This window comes from Chenopodium quinoa, unplaced genomic scaffold, assembly GCF_001683475.1.
Source record: "Chenopodium quinoa cultivar QQ74 unplaced genomic scaffold, ASM168347v1, whole genome shotgun sequence".
Taxonomy (NCBI): domain Eukaryota; kingdom Viridiplantae; phylum Streptophyta; class Magnoliopsida; order Caryophyllales; family Amaranthaceae; genus Chenopodium; species Chenopodium quinoa.
In genome coordinates this window covers 8,433,244-8,457,717 of record NW_018743252.1, presented here as the reverse complement: position 1 = coordinate 8,457,717, position 24,474 = coordinate 8,433,244, and positions in this window count along the sequence as shown.

The following is a 24,474-nucleotide window of genomic DNA, read 5'->3' as shown; positions in this document are numbered from 1 at the left end:
CCTATACGACTACTAGGATGCCTATTTCATATATTTCTTGTCAAATCAACTCATTCTTTCTCATAACATGTAATTATTACTTAGTTATAGGCGGCTAAGGCTTGAAATTACATGAAAATTGCAATTCAAGTGTTTAAGGACGCATCCAAAAAATGACCCAAATAAGGCCTATATGACTACTAGGATGCCGATTTCCTACTTTTCTTGTCAAATCAACTCATTCTTTCTCATATCATGTCATTATTACTTAGTTATAGGCAGCTAAGGCTTGAATTTACATGAAAAGAGCAATTCAAGTGTTTAAAGACGCATTTTGATCCTATATGGCCTAAATAAGGCCTATACGACTACTAGGATGCCTATTTCCTACATTTCTTGTCTAATCAACTCATTCTTTTTCATAACATGTCATTATTACTTAGTTATAGGCGGCTAAGGTTTGAAATCACATGAAAAGAGCTTGTAGCGCGGCTTCTTGCATCGTGGACACTCCTCCTTGGAATAATGGAAAGATACCACAACACCTTAGCAGGAGGTTCCTTCGTACCAGCATTGCAACTCATGCGCTTGTAGCGTGACTTCTTGCATCATGGACACTCCTCTAATTGTTCATATTCATTTCGATAAAGAATATAATCATTAGGAAATGCATGTATCTTCTTATACTCCAAACCAAATGGACACATGAGCTTCTTTGCATAATAGTAAGACTTAGGAATTTCATTCCTGTCAAGCAACATCTCACTTAACGCGGTCAACAAAAGAAGTAAAACTATTGTTCATCCACCCATGCTTCGACTTATTGTTAAAAAGTGTTATCACAACTGATAGTTTGGAGTATTTTTTGTACCCAGGATACAAAAGCTTTTTAGAAGCCTCCGATAATGACTCAAACACGTCACCTTCAACACCACGCATCATGTCATCGACCCCTTCATCCTCGACCTCATCCACCTAATCATCCTCAAATCCATCTTCATCACCATCATCAATAATATATTCATCATTCCCATATTCCTCGTTCACACGAATCTCATTGCTTCTATCATGCACATCATTCCCATCAACATCCCCACTGTACTCTCCTTCTTTACCGTGCCAATCCACACATGGTATTTAAGCCTAAACCCACGACAAACTACATGATCTCTAATGATATCAACACTATTGACCACCTTCACATTATTACAATCAAAACAAGGACAATAGAGGCAATCGACACCCATTATGCGCTGATAAGATGAAGCCCTCTCGCAAAACTCTTGAACCCCATCAAAGAATTCCAATGTATCACGTCTACCATACATCTAACCACGATCCTTCTCCATTAAGTAAATTGTCTCTAAACATAGCAACATATTACGAATAATGTATAATTGCTACATATAATATATATGTAAATCAAATTCAAACACACACCATGCATATAAGATTCTTATAGTAAACAAATGAGTATATGCTTCCAAAGGGTCCTTATCACTCCAACCTAACCCATCCTTGAACGTGTAATCTCACTAGTGAGCAAATCCGGCAGCATTTCCCCCTAATTCTCCAAGTAAACGATGTATAATTATTTACCCACATATATACCCAGCGAACAGGGTGAGGATATGATAAGCCAAGATGTTCCTTAAAATCGAAAAAAAAAGACATACATTCACCACCTAAGTGAGAGTAAACGTTAAAGAACAGTCCCAATCGGGGACTATTCAAGACTTTCTCCTAATGAGAAAGCCTTGGACGGGTATCTAGGCATATGATGATGCAAGCATTTTATATATTGTATTTATTTGTCATTAAACAATACACAAGTTGTAATAGCATGAAAAAACTTTTATTAAATGAATAAAGAAAAAGAAATATAGATTAGAAAAATTTATAATTCATACCAATGTAGCAAGTACAATGGATGTATTCTTTCTAACTTCCCACTTGAGCTAAATATGTAGTCTTCAAGCTAAACTTGTGCTTCAATTCACATATGAATCTAAAAAAAAAATATTAATAAAAAAAAAAAAAAAAAAAAACGAAAAACAAAAGTTAGTAAGTAATTAATACCTACATACATTGCTAAAGTATAACGCATCATTAATCAAACTAACAATTGCTAATCACTACTTTTTTTAAAATTTAGAGAAATTAATGTAATTTCACTAATTTATAACACAATTGCTAATCATAATTCAACCACATTATATTTTACATACCAAAATTCAACTAACTTCACTAAGTTATCTGCATTAATGTGTATTAAGTTCAAATTAGACAAGGAGCATATACATAAACTCTAACAAATTATGCAAGGAAAAAAAAGGCGGAAAAAGTTAATTCATCAAAAAAATAAACCTTAATGTTGATGAATTTCAAACAACAAAAATTAGAACTAACCCTAGATTACAAGAGAACTTCGCGGTGGTACGTCGTTGGAGGTGGCAGTAGTGGTTGAGGGAGAGCCGTGCGGTAGTGGTTGAGGGGGATCCGTGCGGTAGTGGCGGTAGTAAACTAACCCTAGATTATAAGAACGCCCAAATTACTATATACTGAATTCGAAAATCAAATCAACGACAAACCCTAGATTGCGAAAACTGAAATCGATAATCTAAAAAGGACAAAACAAAATCTTACCTCGAAGCTGCTTCAATGGAGATGAGAAAGCTCAGAATCCGCTTCAATGGAGAATTAAGAGTATGAATAATGGAGGAGAGATATGGACAAAGCTCAGAATGCGCTTCAATAGAGAACTACGAGCACGCGTAATGGAGGAGAAATATGGAGAAAAGTGAAACTTCGGAGGTGGTAGAAGAGAAGGGCGAAAACGAGAGGGAAAACACATAAAATGAAAAGCACGGGGAAAGAAAGAAAGAAGAAGAAGATGCATACCCCAATTTTTTTTTATTTTGAACTGGTGCTGAAACATTATTTCGCACCGGTTTGGTTTGAACCAGTGCGAAATCTCTTTCTGTTTTTTTTTGTCTTTTTTAGTTCGCACTGGTTTGAACCGGTGCGAAAAAGATAATTTCGCACCGATTTAATAGGAACCGGTGCGAAAAGTCTTTTTCCCAATCCCGCCCATTTCTCTTAACACCGGTTTTCAAAAACCAGTGCAAAAACTGCGATGCCTATTTAATTTTTTCTACTGGTGGAGCAATGTTAAGAAGAAAATGTATAACCATCATATGGGTTGTAAGACATTTGCGGAAAGTAGATCAAAGAGGGTCTATACCCCACATCCAAAATATCATCATCTGATAAACCACTTTCATCCATGGTCACAACTTTGGTATGTCGTGCAAATGACTGGTGGTGTGCTATGCATGGGATCGACAAGAAAACCGGAAAGTACGTCATTATGCACCCGAATACAAAAACAGTAGCAGATGCACTTGTAAGCACCCTATGACACTTATGCTAATATTGCACCTTTATTATTAAATATTTCCATAGAACCTACATCTAACTTAGAACTGGAAACTTTTTGTGTTGTTACAGCTCGAGCATACGTCGGAAGTGGTTGAAGGAAAGCTCACTCCAAGCATAGACAACGATCCTTTGACCTTGGCTTTGGGAAACCATACCACCCTGGGCAAGTTATTGGTTCGGAAAAGGTTATGGGTTCAGAATACACTAGATCAGGAAGAACTAGATCAAGTGTTAATTCGCCACACCATATGGATGCCAAGGAAAAGGAATCAATTAGGCGGAGATACGCAAAGAGGTGTAAGAACAATTGCAAAGTCAATTCCATGCCATTTTGAAGCACATGAACTTGCCGAGCTTGCCGTTGCCCTTGATTACCCCAGTGGACTCATGTAGTCACCCAAAAGACGTCGGGGACAATCCACTTGTTGAGAGAGAGGTAATTTCATTACAATCAAATTGCAAAACATGAACTTGGTCAAACAAGGCCTTATGTAGCATAATTATTTTACCGTTGCAGATTCCTAGTCCTACACATGCAGACTCAAGGGAGATTGCAAACCAGACACCTAATCCTTTTCAGATGTTAAGGTAAACTTCAACAGCTAATCAAATGTGCTTGTATTAGGCTTACGCTGGTTAATCAGTTCATAACTTATCCTAATCAAATGTGTAGGGAGAGACGCCTTGTGAGCTTCTTCACCCAGGGAAAAACATCGATGGAGAGTTAGTTGGGTATGGTAGAGCACAACCGTTTGACAAGGTCCATTTCAAGTCTAATACTAGTACCCACTATATCTCGGTCGGGATCAATTCTATAGTAGCTGGGTTTGAGGACTTACCACGACCGGTGCCTAGAAAGGGATATCACTTCTTCACGCTACTAGATGTGAAAAGTAGCTTTGTGCAATGGCCACGTGATCGGGTGAGGTTGATAGGAGGGGTAAGTATACACTACTTAGCTTGTTTTTAAAACATGTAGCAAATATCTTGTACTATAACCATGTGCTTTTATGTTACTAGTTTACAAAGGAAAATCACTCCTCTAAAAGGAAGAAGGTGGAGAAGCCAAAATCCAAGAATGTCCAACCTCCAAAGAACATGGAACAAGGACAAGGGTCGAAGGGTGAATACTTGTTGAAGAAGAGTTCGAGAGGTTCTGCAACGAGTTGTACTCCACTAGTAGAAGCCGATGTCCTTCAGTCACTCTCTAAAGCTTGTACTTTTCTTCACAACCGTGTTAGTGAGTTTCCTAGGGGTAGATCTATTAAAGTGAATTTACCTAAGGCATTGTTCCACTATGATGAGGATGGGATCACATTTATTACAAGAGTGGATGTGAAGGAATTTCTAATCGGTTCCATGCTTAACATTTCCATCATTCAAGCTTTCATGAGGTAATTCAATGCCACTATTCCTAATCATATTGTTGTTTCATTTTTTAATGTAAACAATGCAATTAATAATTATTCCCCACATTAGTCTCATGAAGGGCACTACAGGAGCACCTTATTGGTGGATGCAATTCCGAGGCTGCAGTTGGGTGGTTTTGCCTCGAGCAGACCTCCATTACCAGATTCTTATGCAACCCTCGTGACGTGGAATATTACCTTGAACGGAGTAATAAGGAATCAACGCGTACGAGAGATAAGTTCATATTAGCCCCATGTTTTGAGGAGTACGTCTAAATATGTCATAATTCAGTTGTTTGTTTTTTTTTCAAATTCCAAAAATTCATTAACTGTGGAGTATATATGTTGACGTTTTCTAAATATATGCAGTGCTCATTGGAGACTTTTGGTGATTTGTGTTTCCAATAACACAATCTACCACTTTGATTCGGCTCGTGAGAATCCACCATGGAAGTTGCTGGTGAAGAACCTACTGAATAGGTACATATTACTTCCTACTGTTGAATAACCTCAACTAAGTCATTGAGTATTTATGTTTCTAACTTTGAATTTATTTTCCTAAAGTGTTATGAAGAAGCTAAATTATCATTCTGTTGCGAGTCCTACGTGGAAATATGTAAAGGTAATGCCTTGATATAGTGATTTGCTTAATAAACTTGGCTTCAGTTATGGCTATGCATGATTAGATTACCTTTGTGGCATGTCAGTGTGCGCAACAAGATAACAGACTTGATTGTGCCCTATACGTGATGAGGTTTAAGCTTGACATAGTCAATAGTTGCACGGAAGCACAACACATTGATGAGGTATGCTTTTATCTTCTTCCATTTATTACTTGCTTCCATTATTGCACCGAACAAAACACAAGCATAAAATAGCTATCACCAAGCACCGAACCTTGTAACACACAACCAAGGAAGTTGCAGCAGCCAAGGTAGCTGCAGTAGCCCAGGCAGCAGCCCAGGTAGCAGCAGCAGCCCTATACGTGAATTTGGTGAATTTTGGTGAATGTGGTGAATTTTGGTGAATTTGGTGCCTAATTGTTTGTGAATTTAGATGCCTAAGTGTTTGCGGATTTTGGTGACTAATTTTGAAATATTTGACATACATTTTTTGTGATATTCATGATAATGTTTGGTTTTTTTTTCTCCAAAGGTTTGCAAGATTCAAAGGGAAGGCCCGTTAACAAGCAAAGAAATTAATGAAATTCGCGACATGTGGGCTTTTTTCGTGACATTTGATAGCATCTAGAATTGTCGGAGTGGGTGCACACACACCCAATTAATTAATGAGCTTGAGTTTATTAGTTATTATGAACATTATTTTAATTAGTTATATATATATGTTATTATATATTAACATTAATTATAATTACGTAGTATTTATAAATGTTATCTTAATATATTTTGGTATAATTACATATTATTGTTAATTAAATATATAAATGATGTTACTTTTGATATATATAATTATTTCATGTTATATATATATATATATATCATTGTATTATTGTTTGTAATATTAATATTATTATTAATTAATAATATTAAAATTATTGTGATAGGTCACTTATATTATTATGACAGGTCACTAATAATATTATAACAGGTCACTAATATTATTATTAATAATAATTTTGTAAAAAAAAAAAAGGCTAAATGGGAAGCAGTTTGGCGCCAAAACCGCTCCCCATTATTACACTTTACATATCATGTGTGAAATGCGAATGGGAAGCAGTTTGGCGCCAAAACCGCTTGTCATTCCCTACAAATGGGAAGCCGTTTGAACCGCTTGCCATCTAAATGGGCAATGGGAAGCCCCCCAAGACGAAGCGGTTCGAAACCGCTTCTCATCAGGGGGTTTGAACCGCTTCCCATTTACTTTTCTCTACTAGTGAATACTACTTTGTCCGTTCATCAGCTTGTTGAGCATGCAGATGAGTGTATGGTTCTTGATAATGAAGCTTTGTATGATATCTGCTTTAGGACTTTGAAACTCACCACTCCTAGTTGTATGTCTTTCCTACCTTCTCTTGCTTTATATTGTGTATTCGATTATATACTATGATGCTTGAATGTTACAATTGCATTAATCTGTGCTTTTTGTGTGATTTTTAGGGGATTCTGAATTTCAAATTCTGTAATTTCTTGTTAATTTGAATATTTCAGAGCTCTAAATCTGAGTATAATTGCAAGAAATTGATTGAGCTATAATTTTGTTTCTTAAGCTTGCTATGTAGATGATTTGAACTTCTGAAGTGTGTATATAGTTCAAATTGGGGGTTGTTGAGACTAGTTGTATTCTAATGGGATTTGAAAACAATTAAAATTTGGGATTTTGTTTAATTGCAAGATAGTTTATCAATTTTTCAGGCAGTTATAATTTGAGTAAAGAAAATAATTGATCTGGGATTGGAAAATAATTGATTGCCCATTTCACAATTGAGCAAAGAAATACTTGTTGATTTAATGAATGATTAAAGAAATTTTTGCTCATTTGATAAATGATCAACTAACTATTTGCTCATTTGACAAATGAGCAACTAAGTTTTTTATCATTTGTTAAATTAGCAACTAAGTATTTGCTCTTTGACAAAATGAGCAACTAATTATTTGCTCATTTGACAAATGAGCAACTAACTATTTGCTCATTTGCTAAATGAGTAAAAAAATTGATTGCGCATTTCCCAAATGATCAAAAAATTGATTGTTCATTTCCCAAATGATCAAAGAAATATTTGCTTATTTTACAAATGAGTAACTAATTATTTGCTTATTTGATAAACGAGCAAAGTAATGGTTGCTCATTTCACAAATGAGCAAAGAAATGCTTGTTGATTTAGTGAATGATTAAAGAAATGTTTGCTCATTTGACAAATGAGCAACTAACCACTTGCTCATTTAACAAATGAGCAACTAAGTTTTTGCTCATATGTTAAATTAGCAACTAACTACTTTCTCATTTGCTAAATGAGCAAAAAATCGATTGCTCATTTTCCAAATGGTCAAAGAAATGTTTTCTTATTTTACAAATGAATAAATAATTATTTTCTTATTTGAAAAATGAGCAAACTAATGGTTGCTCATTTTACAAATGAGCAAAGAAATGCTTGCTGATTTAATGAATAATTAAAGAAATGTTTGCTCATTTGCTGATTTATTCTTTACTAATTTGTCAAAAATGAGCGATTAATTTTTTTCTCATTTGTTAAATGAGCAAAAAAAAATTCAATGCTCCTTTTTCAAATGACCAAATTATTTAATGCTTATTTAATTTGTCAAATGAGTAAATGATTCTTGCTTATTTGTCAAATGAGCAAATGATTCTTGCTCATTTCGTCAAAATTAATGCTCATTTGTGAGTGTGTTTGAATGTTTAAGTACATTAGCCTACTAGCTCAAGGGTAGAGAATTGTGCAAATGCACAAAATATGTGGGTTTAAATCCCACGTAGGTTCATTTATATAATGTGGAGACACAAGTTTGTATGAGAGTTTAATTGTAACAAAGTTTATATAGTTATAAATCATTTCAAACCATTTTTTTGCTCATATAATTTAGTACGAATTTGATTTTTTTTTAATTAATTTATAAAGATAACCTATGTAGGAATTGAACCTACATCCCCTATGCATTTGCATAGTGCTCTACCAATTGAGCTAATAGGTTTTATCATATGTTTTAAATTATTTTCTATGTTCTAAATTTTATTCTTATACAGTGACTTTCTTTATGTTATAAATTTTATTCTTATACTTTGAGCTTTCCTAAAGTTAGAAGGCAAGGCAATAAGCCTGAAATTCAAACCAAAGCCGACACCCCAACACCTCATGGTACCACAAGCTCTCATAAGATCTTGGACGAAACTCTTAACCCAATGTTCTAATTTTTTATTCTCTTGTTCTAAACTTTCTTCCTATGCTCTAATCTTCAGCTCATTCCCTTTTACTTTTTACTTGTTCTTTTTCTTTTGGTTAATATAAATTACTATATCATATCTTATTGTTATGTCAATTTTTTTATTTATGCAACACACAACTTTACAAACTAGGCAACTCATCAAACATGCGCAACAACCAACCACCTGTTTTGCACTTAACACACTCATTTAAACACTCTACAGCCCTCCTATAGCATCTGCACTCGCTGCCCAAAGTGCAACCACATTAGAGCAAACTTCTTGCTGCCTCACACGCATACCAAAACAGCCCAAAAGCCGCAACATCTACACGATACGCACACAGCACATGAACACACTTGACCCTTACTAACCTAGACTCAGACTCTCTTGCAAGCCCCTACATATACACATGTAACACAACACAACTATGACTCTTCAATCATACAACAATCCAAATAGAACAACCCGAAGCACCCATTACACGTGCAAATACATATACCGATTGTGCCACAACATAAACCTTAGAAACAAATTAGAACATAAGCATAATACATATAAATTTAGAACATAAGCATAAATATTAATTCAAAGCATGTCAAGCAAACAACAAATATTAATTCAAATAGATACAACACAATGAAACTAGTATACTAACAATGCCAACATCTGCACATAGATACACGGTACAAAAATCTTCTCTTAATCACCCATTATGATTGTAAGTTTATAACATATCAAGCACAATAAAACCTTCATAATACAAGCTAAAAGTTGAAGAAAAGTCCTCCAAATTGGTAGCAGGCACATTAATTAAAGAGACTTCTTTTATCTTATTCCTTCTAACCCTGCAAGTTGCAACAATTCAAACTATATATACGTAGTACACAAAATATTAGCTGAAAATTGCCCAAAAAATATCAAAATCTTTGAAAATATTGGATTATAAGTTACCGTTGCATTTCTAAACAAATTTCTGTACGAATTTATTGTTCTTCGCCAACCTCCATTCAAAATTTTCTTCAATTTGTTCTTCCGTCAAATTAGGGTTCGTATTTGCAAAAATTCTAATTAAATTGCCTAATTCAACTTATTTTTATATAAGTTTATGAATAAAATTTGTTGAATTTGAGCAAAAATCAAAAGGAATCGATGTGGTTTGCTTTAAAAAGGAGCAGTTACAATGGATTTTAGAGAAAATTTGGTGGTTTTAAGAGAGAAGATGAAGGAAAGTGTGAAATGTGTTTGATGAGAGAGAAAATCATATATTTTGGGTAAAATATGAAGTTGGGCAGCTTCATTATTTACACTAATGCCATTACTTGTTCTCCGTTGATCTTAACCATCTACTTTAATCTAATCCTACGGCTGAGATTTGTCCTCATATAAGGTGTGGCTTCTCACATAAAGGGTGGTTCTCACCGAATCCCGACCCTATATATATACATATATACATATATATATACATATATACATATATATATATATATATATATATATATATATTAAGTAGTACTCTCGCTAACATGGACTGTACTAATTTATTTCATTATTTTTCATACTTATATAATTGAAAGTTTTTTTTAATTACTTTGATACTTTTTACCACATATCAAATTTGGACTTTACTTCAGTTTCCATTGAATCACACTTTAAATAATTAACATACACTAGATGAAGCCCGTGCGATGCACGATTTGTTTGTATTTTTCAAATAAAATATTTTACTAATATATATTTATCTAATAAACTAATAAGTGATATTTGCTTGCTTACTACTTGAATTTTGAATTATAAAATGAATTATTAACTTTGTTTCTCATAGTTAGATAAAATTCGTAATATAAAAAGATAATATTTTATTTCACAAAGTTTTATATATGCCTGGTCACACCGTGTGGTTGGGATTACTTGGTCATAAGTTACTTGGTTGGTTAAGGGTTACTTAATCGATTAGGGATTACTCGAACGGTCAGGTGTTACTCGGTCAGTGTTTGGGTGTGTCTCAGCTGGCCACACGATATGGCCAATCACACCAAAATTCCGCTGATTTTATTTTTATTATTAATATAGAATTTTTGATCGAAAAATTGCAATTCTTTTTTTATTGACTAAAATATAACATTTTCCTATGTGACGCTATATAATTAATCTTACGTGGCATAATCCTATTGTAGCGTTTTAAAATTGTTAATCCTACATGGAAATTTTCTTTATTAAAATCCTACGTAGCGCTTAAAAAAAACTAATCTTACGTGGCAAAATCCCATTGTAGTTGTTGAGGTAAATATTGCTCTTTACCAAAAAATTAAATACTCTATCTTGTTCTAGAGTATTAGGGGGCTGCCCATCGAGTTACCGGTTTCAAAGATTGATAACCTTGCTAACGTAAAACAAAACAATAAGGAAGCTTTTCCAAAAGAAGTAAAACAAGTAGATTGCTCAAAGAAACGAGTAGATCAACGTATGAAAAAAGATACAAATGCATTCCATTGATTAAAAGATAGAGTTAGGTCTACAATTGTATAAATTAAAAGAGAGGTTACCTCCATGGTTATACAATTGGAAAAGACGAATGATCTTCAATACATGCTACGTGCTAAACTATACTATTACTCGGCTACTAAGCCAAGGGAAACTACGAAAGCTAAGAAGAAAACTTAAAAGAAATGAAATGTTTGTTGTTGATTGATTTGTTGATATCTTCTTTTGATCCTTGCACTTTTATTAATAAGTAAAATGGAGCGGTCATGGCTGACTCCCATAACTGTTGTACGGTTATATATGCTTCTTGGCGCCAACACTAATTCGAAAGTTAAAATTATCCATCAGCCTCCTAATTCGGTCCACCTGTTATTGGGCCTCTGTGTGAAGTCAGGCCAGCTGCTTGTTACGTTTAATCAAGCTTGCCCAAAGACCTTTCACTAACTCTGGAAACTTCTCAACTTGGTTAAAGTCAAGAAAGTCAAACAAAAGTCAAAAATCTGATTTTTGGGTGTAAGAAATGCCCCCTTAATTTGGGTGGTTGATGATGTTTAAGACCAACCAAATTATGACTTTTCGAACATAAATATAAAGCATTGTGTATGTATAACTCCACAAATATCAAACACAGAATATAAACATTACTTAATATTTATAGAGATAAAATAATTACAAATTAAGAGCATTTCAAAACTTATAAGTTCTGAATTGTGTATGCTCTCTTTAAATGGACTTAAGGTTAAATATATACAACTATATACTTATTGGGATGCCTCCTAATATCCTAGATTATCTTGGAGCGTTGCTACAAGGTTTTGCAATACGTGATCATCGAGATAGTCTTCAAACTCATCATTGCTAGGCTTTGTGAAGCTAGTTGATCCTATGGCGCTCGTAGATCTCTTCATACCATAATTGGCAAGCACACTTGTACATCAGGGTATGAATTTCCCCTTCTGTACCCCTGGTAACCTTAACTTTGTTGTACGTCCTGGAGTATGGGATAGTTCTTGCCTCCAATTTCCTATTGAATGTGGGAGGAAAGATCGTTCTAATCTCCCTTGCCTAACCTTCGCATACCAAGGCGACATTCACTCTATCCTCTTTATCCTCCAGATAAGGAAGTATGAAGTTCTTCAACAAATCCATGTTCGCACCTACATGAAAAGCGCTAGGCCCAGCATGCCCATTTTCATCTTCTAAAATGGCGGGTCTATCCCCCCTATCGCTTCTGACTCTCCGGTTAAGGCGATTTTGCTTACGGTTTCTGTAGTTTCTTTTCCATTTAGCACGTCTATCCATGGATAAATGGTGATTTGGGCACTCGTTCGGGTACTCAATGGATCCATGGAGCGTATTGTCTACATAGAACATGCCAACTCCATAAACCTCCCCATTAGCTCCAATGTGTAGCATTTGAATGGGATGTATGAGATCCTCCATGGTAATCTCAAAATTCAAATTTTTAGGGAGTAGTTAAAGAACTCTAACAAATTTAATTTTTTAGAGAGAGATTGTAAGAGAGAGAAATAAGATTGGCTTAATGAACAAGGAAAATTTTGAGTGAAGTGACTGCTTGTATTCACAGTCACTCTTGCGTCACTCCCTTGATGATTGAAATTCTCCGTTACTTCAATAGATCGCAGAGAAACCACGTAACTCTCCAACTTCTTGAAAATCGTATATCCAAAAATCATATTAGGGGGAATGAATTTGGAACTAGACCGTCACTGAATTTACATAGTAACTTCCACTTTCAAGTTAATAATTTTATTGCACATTTAATTTTTATTGGGAAAATAAAAGTGTCTTTTCACTTAAATGTCAATAAATACGGTTGTCTGTCACTTGGTAAATCTTAAAATTAAATATAATTACAACCTAAATATTTTAATTTGTAAGAAATTAAAAATATATTTGTGTGGGTACAATTATAACAAATCAATTGTATCTCTTTATCAACAGAACAAAATATTTATAATTTGTACTGATCATATACTTTAAACGTACCCAAGATCAGACATAAATAGAAATTAAAATTTCCAAAAAGTTAAGACATGATCAAAAACATGTTTAAGTACTTAGTTTTAGGAGAACTAAGAACATGTAACAACATCATTTTTGAGTAGTTAACTCTTCAACAAAAACTTAATTCGACTTAGACAAAAGAAATCAAACCAGTAAACCCTAGCCTTTGATCATTCCCAAGTGTGATTGGGGCTTTTGTGTGCTGGTTCGAACATATCAGAGGATAAATTGGAGTTGTCTCCTTGCTCCATTATCATCATCCTTTCCAAGGTTCTTGGTGGAGGCCTCTTTTCTTCCCCCCTTTGTTGCCTTTCCTTTGGAGGTTCACCTTCATCTCTCCTGCGCTTGTGACTTTTCTTCCTCCTCACTGGCTCATCTCTTAAAACCAGATGAGGGTTGAAGCCGAAACATGCATTGCCAAATCTGGCTTGGCAATGGAACTCAGCATCTTCTGCCTTCTTAGTATCCTTCTCCATTGTATCTCACCTCTCTAAATCTAACACCTTTAGCTCATGGTTGTCCTCATCTGAGCAAAGCTTCTCTATCTTAGGGAATTCCATTGATAGTTCATTTATGACTGGATCAACTTTTGATGTCTTCCCCTTGCGATGAGACTCGCAAAAAGAAAGGTCCCCCTTCCCGGCCCCCCCTAGCCACCTACCTACTCGTGCTCGTAGCTCGATCGGATCGAGGACCAGAAGACTCTAACGCTCTAGAAAGCCAAAGCCCTTACGGCTTGAATTCCTGATTCTGATTGAGAGCCAACTACCGGTATTACACCATCGCGCTGTGCTAGAGGTTGCACTCTCCATATTTAAGGTGAAAGAAAGATTTTTAGGACAATTTGAAGTGAATATTCAGACAAAAGATTTTTGTTAAGAGAGAAGATACATCTTGCGTGTTTTGAGTAAAAGTGATTTAATGATCTCAACCTATATTTATAAGTTGACATAAATGTTCTGATCACTTTTTAGATTAAATAAAATTTGGAAATTACCTAGCAATTACCTTCTAAAGAGCTAACAACAGTGTTATTTGATAAGCTTTATTGAAGGGTAATTTAGTAATTTCTTACATTCATCGCTTGATTTTCAACTATAAAATCGAGCCCCTAAAACGTTGCGTTTAAGGTTGTGCAACTCAATTTCAATTGGGAATCAATTTCCTTTTTAAGCAGACTCTGCCAAACCATTTGTATCGTTTTATGTCTAAACGAAATCAAATGGCACAATTTAACAAACTCTCCAACGCTTGGAAAACTATAAAAACCTTCAAGGCATCCTTCATCCTATCTCATCACCAATTCACTCTCTAGTTTTCCAAACTTTCAATCCTTCAATGTTTGAACTTTACGAAGTGTGAAATGAATTCTCTTCCTTTGCAAGAAGTGCCCAAATCTTTTCTGGTAAAATATTATTCAATTGAGGCTCATGAATTGTGCGAATTTATAAGAAAATACCCCTAGAACTTGAGATTTGACTTCCTATGGCATATTTCGTCTTTGACCACCAAAGAAGGTAATCTGAACGGCACAGCCTGAATAGGGCGAGCATTTCACTTCGACCTTTCATCTCCTGATGCTCTAGCGGATTTCCGAAAGGAAATTCAGCCTAAGTTAACCAAGTGTACCCTTGGTAAAGTTTCACCTCGCCATGCTGCATTCAATGAATTGCATCTAAACGGAAATTGGGTTTTAAGCCAAAATCGAATTAAAGGTTGGGTACAAGACCTGATAGCCAGGGGTTGGTTTATGCGGATTTCCAAATTCCACTCCTCATGGGAGAAGAAGAGAGTTTTTGGTTTCCTCAGACTGGCAACAAATGACAAATTTCCATTCAATGGATCGCTAAGGTGTGCCCTCATATCGCTCTGGGATCCCGTGTTAAATTGTTTCATCCTTCGCTAGGGTTGCATGACTGAATGGAATGGTGTCCTATTCCGATAGAGGGTTCAGAATTTATTAGGAAAGCTAATTATTCATTGAAGTCAAGTGATAGGAAATTCCTAGCTAAAGGCCGCTTTCGATCACTAAGATTAATATAGTTATTTTACAGCTTGCTCTTAATTGAACCCTATGGGTCACACCCAATCGTGTAACCGAACGATGGCGACGAATTAATCTGAAGAATTAAATAAGTCGATAAGGATTTTTACGAACTCAAACGTCGGATTTTGAGCTTAGAGCGTCGAAGCCGAGTGTCGAACGTCGAGTTAATTCAAGGAATCGACAATGACGACAAATAAGTCAAACAACACATCACAAGACAAAACCTCGAGCCGTAGCCTTGAAATGTCCTAGCAAAGCGCTAGCCATGCGAGGGCTAGGATCATGGGGTGCTGGCCCTTCACATGGCCTGGCTGCTAGCTAAACATACTAGGCATGCTGACCATGTGGGGCAAGCTATGGGAGCATGCTTCCAGGGCTTGCAGCGCTGCTAGCACAAGCTCGCTAGTGAGCTCACACTAGCAACAGCAGCATAGCAGCGCAGCTTCTAAGAATAAGCTAGCTTGCTCGCGCGCGCACCGTCCCAACCCGCTAGTCAGCAGCGAGCAAATGCCCGCATGGGCTTGCTGCAGCTAACAGGCCCAGCCGAGGCACACGGCTGCCACCTTGGCAAGCCTTGTTGCCCAAGCTTTGACCGGTCATAAGTGCTTGTGATTGGTGGAGGTTATACTTGGGGAACAAGAAGGCCATGTGGTCCTCCTTATGGTCCTCACCTACTCCCTCACTCAAGTTGACACTTGTTGTTTGACTATTGCTTAGCTTAATTAATTTGATTTAAAATTAAATTTGCTTATTTTTTCACTTTACCAACTCTCCCACATGGAAAGATGATTGAGAATTTCTGGAATGCTTTGCCTATAAATACCAACCTTGGGAGTTGAAAATTTACACAATTTTGAGTAGAACTCATTAAGGCATCTCCCAAAAGTGTGAGAAAACCTTAATGTTCGTAAAACTCCCTTTTTTGAATCATCTCGTCTAAGCTATGAGATAGGAAACTTGTTCGGGCACGTGGGTGTGCGAAGTAGAAGGATTCGCGCATGCGTGTCTTGAGCTTTCTAAGGGTCGTGCTCGTGTTCGGGTTAAACACGCTTCGAGGGTAAGAAAGTCCTTTCCCTTCTCCCTCTCTCTCTCTCTCTCTCTCTCTCTCTCTCTCTCTCTCTCTCCTTTTTTATGTGTTTATCGCTTTATTAATTGCATGTTTGTTAGTTAGTTGTATTAATTATGCATGTGGTCCGGGGCGGGTTTTGGTTCCGCACGGTGCTCGCGCACCGTAAAAGCCATCAGCGGTATCACGAGCCTCTTCCATTTAATTTTTGCAACTAAAAATTAATTAAGGTGATTTAAAATAGATTTAAAAATATGGATTAGCATCCTAATTAGATTAGGATCTGGGTTTTATTAGATAAAATCAATTTATTGCTATATTATGATCACGAACCCAGATTTCGACTCAAAAGTAGTGTTTTTTGGGTGAAATCGATGTTCTAAATCAACTTATACCCACAAATTGATAAAAAATCGGCTTCTAGAGGTCAAAATATGCCCAAAAATATGTTTTTTGAGGGTTTTTCATTGAGAACGAAATTTTTTAAATATTTTAACCTTGATTAATTATGACAAGTAATTATTGGATTATGTGATTGATTATGAAATTAATCTACTGCAATTAAGCACGTTTTTGATATGATTTGGTTGCTTAATTTGGATAGCTCTAATATTCACATAAACATGGAAATTGTTCATTTTTGCAATTGGATTGCTCGAAATGTATAAGTTTATGTTAAATGTGATTTACGAACCCTTAAAATAGTCAAAGATTGAATCTTTAATTTAATGGTTTATTGATTGAATTTTAACTTGCTAAAATCCAAAGTAAACTTATTTTGAGTTTTAATAATTTTGGAAATTGATTAAAATCATGAATGTTCACATTTATGCTTGAATATTATTCTTCTTTGGATGGTTGAAATATTCAAACATGTATGTGAAAAGCTAAAGTCGTATCACCTAATCAAAAGTAATTTCTAAGACCACTAACTAAAATAGATAGGGAAGTAGGGTCGAATCTACAGGAAAACAAGGTTCTTTTATTTTTAATAAATTATTATAATCTAAATCATCAAGTAGCAAGTATGAATTTATGTGAATTAAACTAAGGGGAATAATTAAAATAAGAAAATAAGACTAAGATAATATCAATAAAGTAAAGGCATATGGCATAGGTTCACCAATAAATAAAATTTTGGGATGAAGGACAACAATCAATTATTAATACATAAACTAACCAGATTGTAAAGGGATTTCGCTACGTATAACAATTAAAGAATTAACTTAGGGGTATTAAGTCGCATCGCTCGAATCTTGACTTAACCATTTATAAATTAACCTGCCTATTGAAACTAAGGCTAAACATCAATTCTCATTTGTAGAATCTCGAATCAATATTTCATAACTCATACAATTAAATAAGCGCTAATCTAATTACACAGCATTATATCAATCAACAGGAAATTAATCTAAAACATTAACAATCAACAATAATAAATCATCCCTTAATATTATTCATGGATCCTCACAACCCTAGAATAAAAACTTATATACAATTAAAAGTAAACTAATCAAAGCAATTAAATTAAATATAATAAAAGCAATAATAACAAAATTAATAAAACTATTAACGAAAAAGGGTCTAACAAACTACACCTAAGATAACTAATGTTATTAACAATCAACAATAATAAATCATCCCTTCATATTATTCATGGATCCCCACAACCCTTAAAAAAAAGAAAAACTTATATACATTTAAAACAAAACTAATCAAAGCAATTAAATTAAACATAATAAAAGCAATAATAACAAAATTAATAAGAAAACAAAATTAATAAAACTATTAACGAAAAAGGGTCTAACAAACTACACCTAAGATAACTAATGTATGAAGCTACGTAAAAAATCTACCTAATCTAAAAACTAATCTAAGATAACATGCTGACCACGAACCTACGTACTACTATTGATTTTATAAAACAGTGAAGAGGAGTTTTAGAGGAAGTCAAACTACTATTCCCACTAAAACTAATATTACTACTCCTAAACCGTCATTCATCGATCATCAGCAACAAAACCAAGCAACCGGGCCCAAGAATGCACAAGCCCAATAGCTAAAGTAGCTTACCTCTGATATCCGCCCATTTGAGTGATCTTCAAATCTGATTTAATTGTTGGGCTCTTTTCCTTTGGGCCGTAATTCCGTCTTCTCCATATTCAAGTATTGGACTAACAACAAAATTAGTATTCCAAACGAACCGAGCCCTTAATCAGTGAATCAAATTTAATTGGCTCGACTTTAGGCTTTAAATATATGGTCATAAAATACAATTTAACTCCAATATCTTCGTATTGGCTCAATAAGATCGGAAATTGACATAAATCTGCAAATTCCTACAAAATAATACAATCTCTACAAGAACATTAGAAAACATATATTAGTAATAAAGATAGCTCTGTAGAGCTCAAACAAGCACAAATATGACTGTGGGATGAGGAATGAAATATATATAAAATAGACTCATCAAACTCCCTTAAGCTAAACCTTTGCTTGTCCCTAAGCAAAGCAATAAATAAATAAATTAAAACTTCACCCCAAATACAATTTCAATCAATAAATATAATTGAAGGTAAATCCGATAAATATGCATCAAAGTCAATCCATCAGATTCATCCAATTACCATTCTTGCCTAACAATTTTCAAATGGAGAAAACCCCAAGAGCATATAGTGTAGGGTTTCGTAGTGACCCACACTACGCGGAAAGAAACCCGCCAAGACCCGCCCCCATAATAAATGCAATTAACAAACAAAACATAATTAAAACATAATTAAGGACAAAAGATTATACCTTTGACGCGTGCTTCGCTCGACTATGAGCTCTTACTTGAACCTCGAAAACACGAGGCCTCCGACGAGATCGTACCCTAGAACCCGACCCGAGCGTCCTAAGTCTCAAAGGTTAGTCGAGACCCGGAAAAATAAAATTATGAGTTTTACGAATCAAGATTTACTCAAATCAAGAGTTGCCTTTTTAATTCCACTCAAGGTTGTTCATTCCCAACACCCATGCCTTTGGTATTTATAGGGAAATGGACCCTTGATTTCCAATCTCCCACCAATATGGGAGAGTTGGAAATTCAACAATTTATTTAATTCCAAATTAAATAAATAATTAAATTAATCACAATGCGACAAGTGGCACAATTACATGCTAATGAGTGATGCCCAAGGTTAGGTGGGGGGGACCATAGCCTTGCTCCCCAAGGCTTTGCTTGGTCCCCACAACCACACACAAACCGGCTTCAAGGAGGGTTGTGCTGGCTGCCAGCTAGCGTGCCAGCTAGCACCAGCCAGCAGCCTTGCATCCCCAGCCAGGCAGTGCGTGCTGGTGCTGGGCGATGCTTGGCGCTGGTGCGTGCTAGTGCTAGGCATTGCTAGCACGTTATGCTGGCGCTGGCCCTATCACTCCCACGCATTGCCTCGCACATACTCGCATGCTACGCACAACCATGCCAGCCAGCCCCTCACGCACGCAAGGCCTAGCATGCGTGCTGCTAGCGAGCCACGCATGCTGGGCTTGGTGCTGGGCGATGGTGCACACGCACACATACACACACGTACGTGCTTAGCACTACAATGGTGCTGTGCGTGGTGCTAGGGCTGCGATGGCACCTAGGCATGATGTTAGGGCTGCGATGGCGCCTAAGCATGATGCTAGGGCTGCGATGGCGCCTAGGCACTCATGCCTCGCCTAGCACAACATGGTGCGCTTAGCACACACATGGTGCGCCTAAGCTTGCGATGAGCTAGCCTAGCCTAGCTACGGTTATGCTCGTACTTGTCGGTTGTGATTTTGCGACGCTCGGTTTCGACACCCTAGGCTCGATATCCGACGTCTGTATTCGTAAAATTCCGTCGACTCATTAAATCCTTCGGATTAATTCAACATCTTGGATCGGTTGTTCGATTGGGTTCGACCCGAAGGGTTCAGTTAAGATTAAGCTGTAATATTAATTATACCTTAATATTACTGATCGGAAGCGGCCTCCACCTAGGCATTCCGATCACTTGACCTAACTGAAGAATTAGCTTTGTAATAATTCTGAACCCTCTATCAGAATAATACACTTGTTGGAAGGACATCATTCCTTTCAATCTCCCACTTGTCCTTCCGGACAAGTGTGCATATAGTGTATAGCCTATTTCCTATGTCTCTTAATGTCTCTTTGTGAACTATAAGGTAAGATTCATCGTCATACTTATTACGTTCAGAAGTGTTTCTCGATCTCCGAGTTCGACTGTCAATAAGTAGATGATTTCTAAAATCCATCTGAGCACGGCCATGCATTTTAACAGTCTCGCTCATCGAGCGGCCTTGTAAACAACAAAGATATATTCCCTATTTTTGATAGGGGGACATTCCCAGTCTTGTACTGTAAGTTTCTCTTACTAAGAGGACCTAATCTCCCGAGTGTTCCCGTTATGATCCCCAGTTACGGCAGACGTTAGGCAACATCAAAGAGACTAGTACTCAAACAAGGAAACTTCACAATACTCATGGTCGAGGAAACGAGTTCTGATAGCTATAATGAGAAATGTACTTATGACAATTTTGAATCTCATAAAGTACTCTCATAGGTCGATGCAGTGCAATTCCAAACTGACACCTGTGCAAATGATTTATGACCATCATGTTCTTGCAGCTCAAGAAACGGTGCTGTAAATCATACTACACATTAATCTCTGGTGGTCATCAATCGTCCATCAGTTAGCTGACCTCGATTAGGGATAATTTTCGATTTAAATATTCAATGTTCACTTAACAGGTGTTTCTTTATCCAAGACATGGTCTTGATACCCTGTTTTGAATATTTCCATAAATCGAATGGACTCATTATTTAATTCTAAACCACAATTAAATAGCAATGGAGTGAAAAATAATTTTGCACAACATTGATTACTCCATTAATGAATGGTTTCAATACAGTGTCTTACATTAAAACAACCAGTTTAATTAAAACACATGTACAGGAAATTTTAAAGCCAATCTCCGATGTGCTTGATTCCCATTGCCTCAATGTGCTTGTTGTGTTTCACTTGAGCAAAGGTTTAGTCAAAGGATCGGCCACATTATCATCCGTGTCGATCTTGCAAATTCTGATTTCACCTTCGGATTTCCATTCCCTTATCATGTGAAATCGCCTTTGGACGTGTTTGACTTTCTGGTGCTCTCTTGGCTCCCTGGCCTGAGCGATAGCTCCATTGTGTACCCTGACTGTGACTTGAAGTTGTCTCTGTCAGTCTGGAAGCTAGCGTCGATGTAACCTTCAATAACCAGGTCTTTATGGCCACCATAAACCAGGATTTTATCCTTGTTCCTTTTCAGGTACTTCAGGATATTCTTGGCCGCAGTCCAATGCGCCTCTCCTGAGTTTGATTGGTATCGACTCGTAGCACTCAAGGCATACGAGACATCTGGCCTGGTACATATCATGGCATACATGATCGACCCAATTAGCGAAGCATATGGAATCTGATCCATTCTCTCTCGCTCAACAGGTGTCTGTTGACACTGTTTCTTGCTGAGAGTTATGCCATGGGTCATGGGTAGATGCCCTCTCTTGGCATTCTCCATGTTGAATCGTGCCAGTACTTTATCAATGTAAGTACTCTAGCTTAATCCAATCATCCTCTTAGATTTATCCCTGTAGATCTTGATGCCCAATATGTACTATGCCTCTCCTAAGTCCTTCATTGAAAAGCACTTTCCCAACCAGCCCTTTACGGACTCCAGTAATTTTGTGCTGTTTCCAATGAGCAGTATGTCGTCGACATATAGGACTAGGAATGCGATGTCACTCCTACTGACCTTCTTGTATACACAAGATTCATCTGGATTCTTGATAAAACCAAACTTGCTGATGGCTTTATCAAATCGCATATTCCAACTCCTGCTGGCTTGCTTTAGTCCATAAATGGACTTCTTAAGCTTGCAAACCTTTCCAGCGTTGCTCGGATCGACAAAACCTTCTGGATGTGTCATGTACACAGTTTCTTCCAAAATCCCATTTAGGAAGGCGGTTTTAACATCCATCTGCCATATTTCATAATCTAATATGCAGCAATCGCTAGAATAATCCGAACAGACTTTAGCATTGCAACCGGTGAAAAGGTTTCATCATAGTCAATCCCGTGGACTTTCCTATAACCTTTTGCCACCAATCTAGCCTTGTATATCGATACATTTCCATTCTTGTCTGTCTTCAATTTGAAGATCCATTTGCAACTAATGGGTGTGTAACCCTCGGGCAAATTCACCAAGTCCCAGACTTGATTTTCAGACATGGAGTCCATCTCGGATTTCATGGCTTCTTGCCATTTAGCAGAGTCGGAGCTCGTCATAGCTTGCTTGTATGTCGCTGACTCATCTCCATCCATAACTAGGATGTCTTGATCATCGGTTAAGACAATACCAAGGTATCTGTCTAGTTGAGATCTTTGCCGTTGCGACCTACGAAGGGTAATAGGTTGAGCATTTACATTGTCTGTTTGATTCTGACCAATCTTCTTAGCTGCTTCCAAAGCACTTAGATTGTCAGTTTTATCAGGTTGACATTGTTGCTCGTCCTCTCGAACTTCATCGAGTTTGATTTTCCTCCCACTTGTCATTTTGTAAAGATGTTCCTTATCCAAAAAGACACCATCACGAGCAACAAACACTTTGTTCTCGGATTTATTGTAGAAGTAATACCCTTTGGTTTCTTTTGGATATCCCACAAAGAAACACTTATCCAATTTGGGGTGAAGTTTGTCCGAAAGTAATCGCTTGACATATGCTTCGCATCCCCAAATCTTGAGAAAAGACAACCTAGGAGGTTTCTTAGTCCATAATTCATATGGAGTCTTTTCAACAACTTTTGACGGAGCTCGGTTCAGTGTTAGTGCCGCGGTTTGTAGCGCATGTCCCCAAAAAGAGATAGGAAGTTCACTAAGACCCATCATTGATCGAACCATGTCTAACAAGGTTCAATTCCTCCGTTCGGACACTCCGTTCCATTGAGGAGTTCCGGGAGGTGTCAACTCTGAAAGAATACCATTTTCTTTCAAGTGATCCTCGAATTCATGGCTTAAATATTCGCCACCTCGATCCGATCGAAGTGCTTTAATTTTCTTGCCAAGTTGATTTTCAACTTCTTTCTGAAATTCTTTGAATTTCTCAAAGGATTTAGATTTATTCGACATTAAGTAGATATAGCCATATCTACTAAAATCGACGGTGAAGGTGATGAAATATTGGTAACCTTGTCTTGCGGGTGTACTCATTGGTCCACATACATCCGTGTGTATTAGACCTAATAAGTCACTTGCCCTTTCTCCCAATTTGGAGAATGGTTGTTTCATCTTGCCTAATAGACATCCTTCGCAATTTTCAAACGACTCCAAGTCGAATGATTCAAGAACACCTTCTTGTAGAAGTTTCTTGATGCGTTTGACGTTAATATGGCCAAGACGATAATGCCACAAGTAGGTTTGATTCGACTCGATGGTCTTAGCCTTTTTGGCGGTATTATCAATGTTATAGACTTGTTTGTCAAGAGAAAGCACATAAAGACCATTTTCTGAATATGCTTTACCATATAAAACATTATTGAAATAAAATGAACAACTATTGTTCTTAATTCGAAATTCAAAACCTTTAGCGTCCAACGCCGATATTGAAATAATGTTTTTGGTAACTTTAGGAACATGATAACAATTGTCAAGTTCTAAAATAAGCCCAGAGTGCAATGACAAACTGAGAGTTCCAACAGAGACGGCAGACAATCTTGCTCCATTGCCGACCCGAAGCTCGACCTCTCCCTTCTCTAGCCTCCTATTAATCCTTAGTCCCTGAGCATTGGAACAAAGGTGTGAGCCACATATGGTACCTAATACCCATGATGTTTTGCTAGCGAAGTTTAAGTCTATAACAAAAATACATGATGATGAAGCAACAGTGTCGTTCTTCTTATCTTCCTTGAATTTGATGCAGTCCCGTTTCCAATGTCCCTTCTTTTTGCAGTAGAAACATTCGGAATCAGACTTGGAAGAGGCTACCTTCTTGTCCTTGCTGCCCTTGGCAGTGTTTGACTTAGGCGGAAAATTTCTCTTTTTTCCTTTAATGCTCTTCTTCTT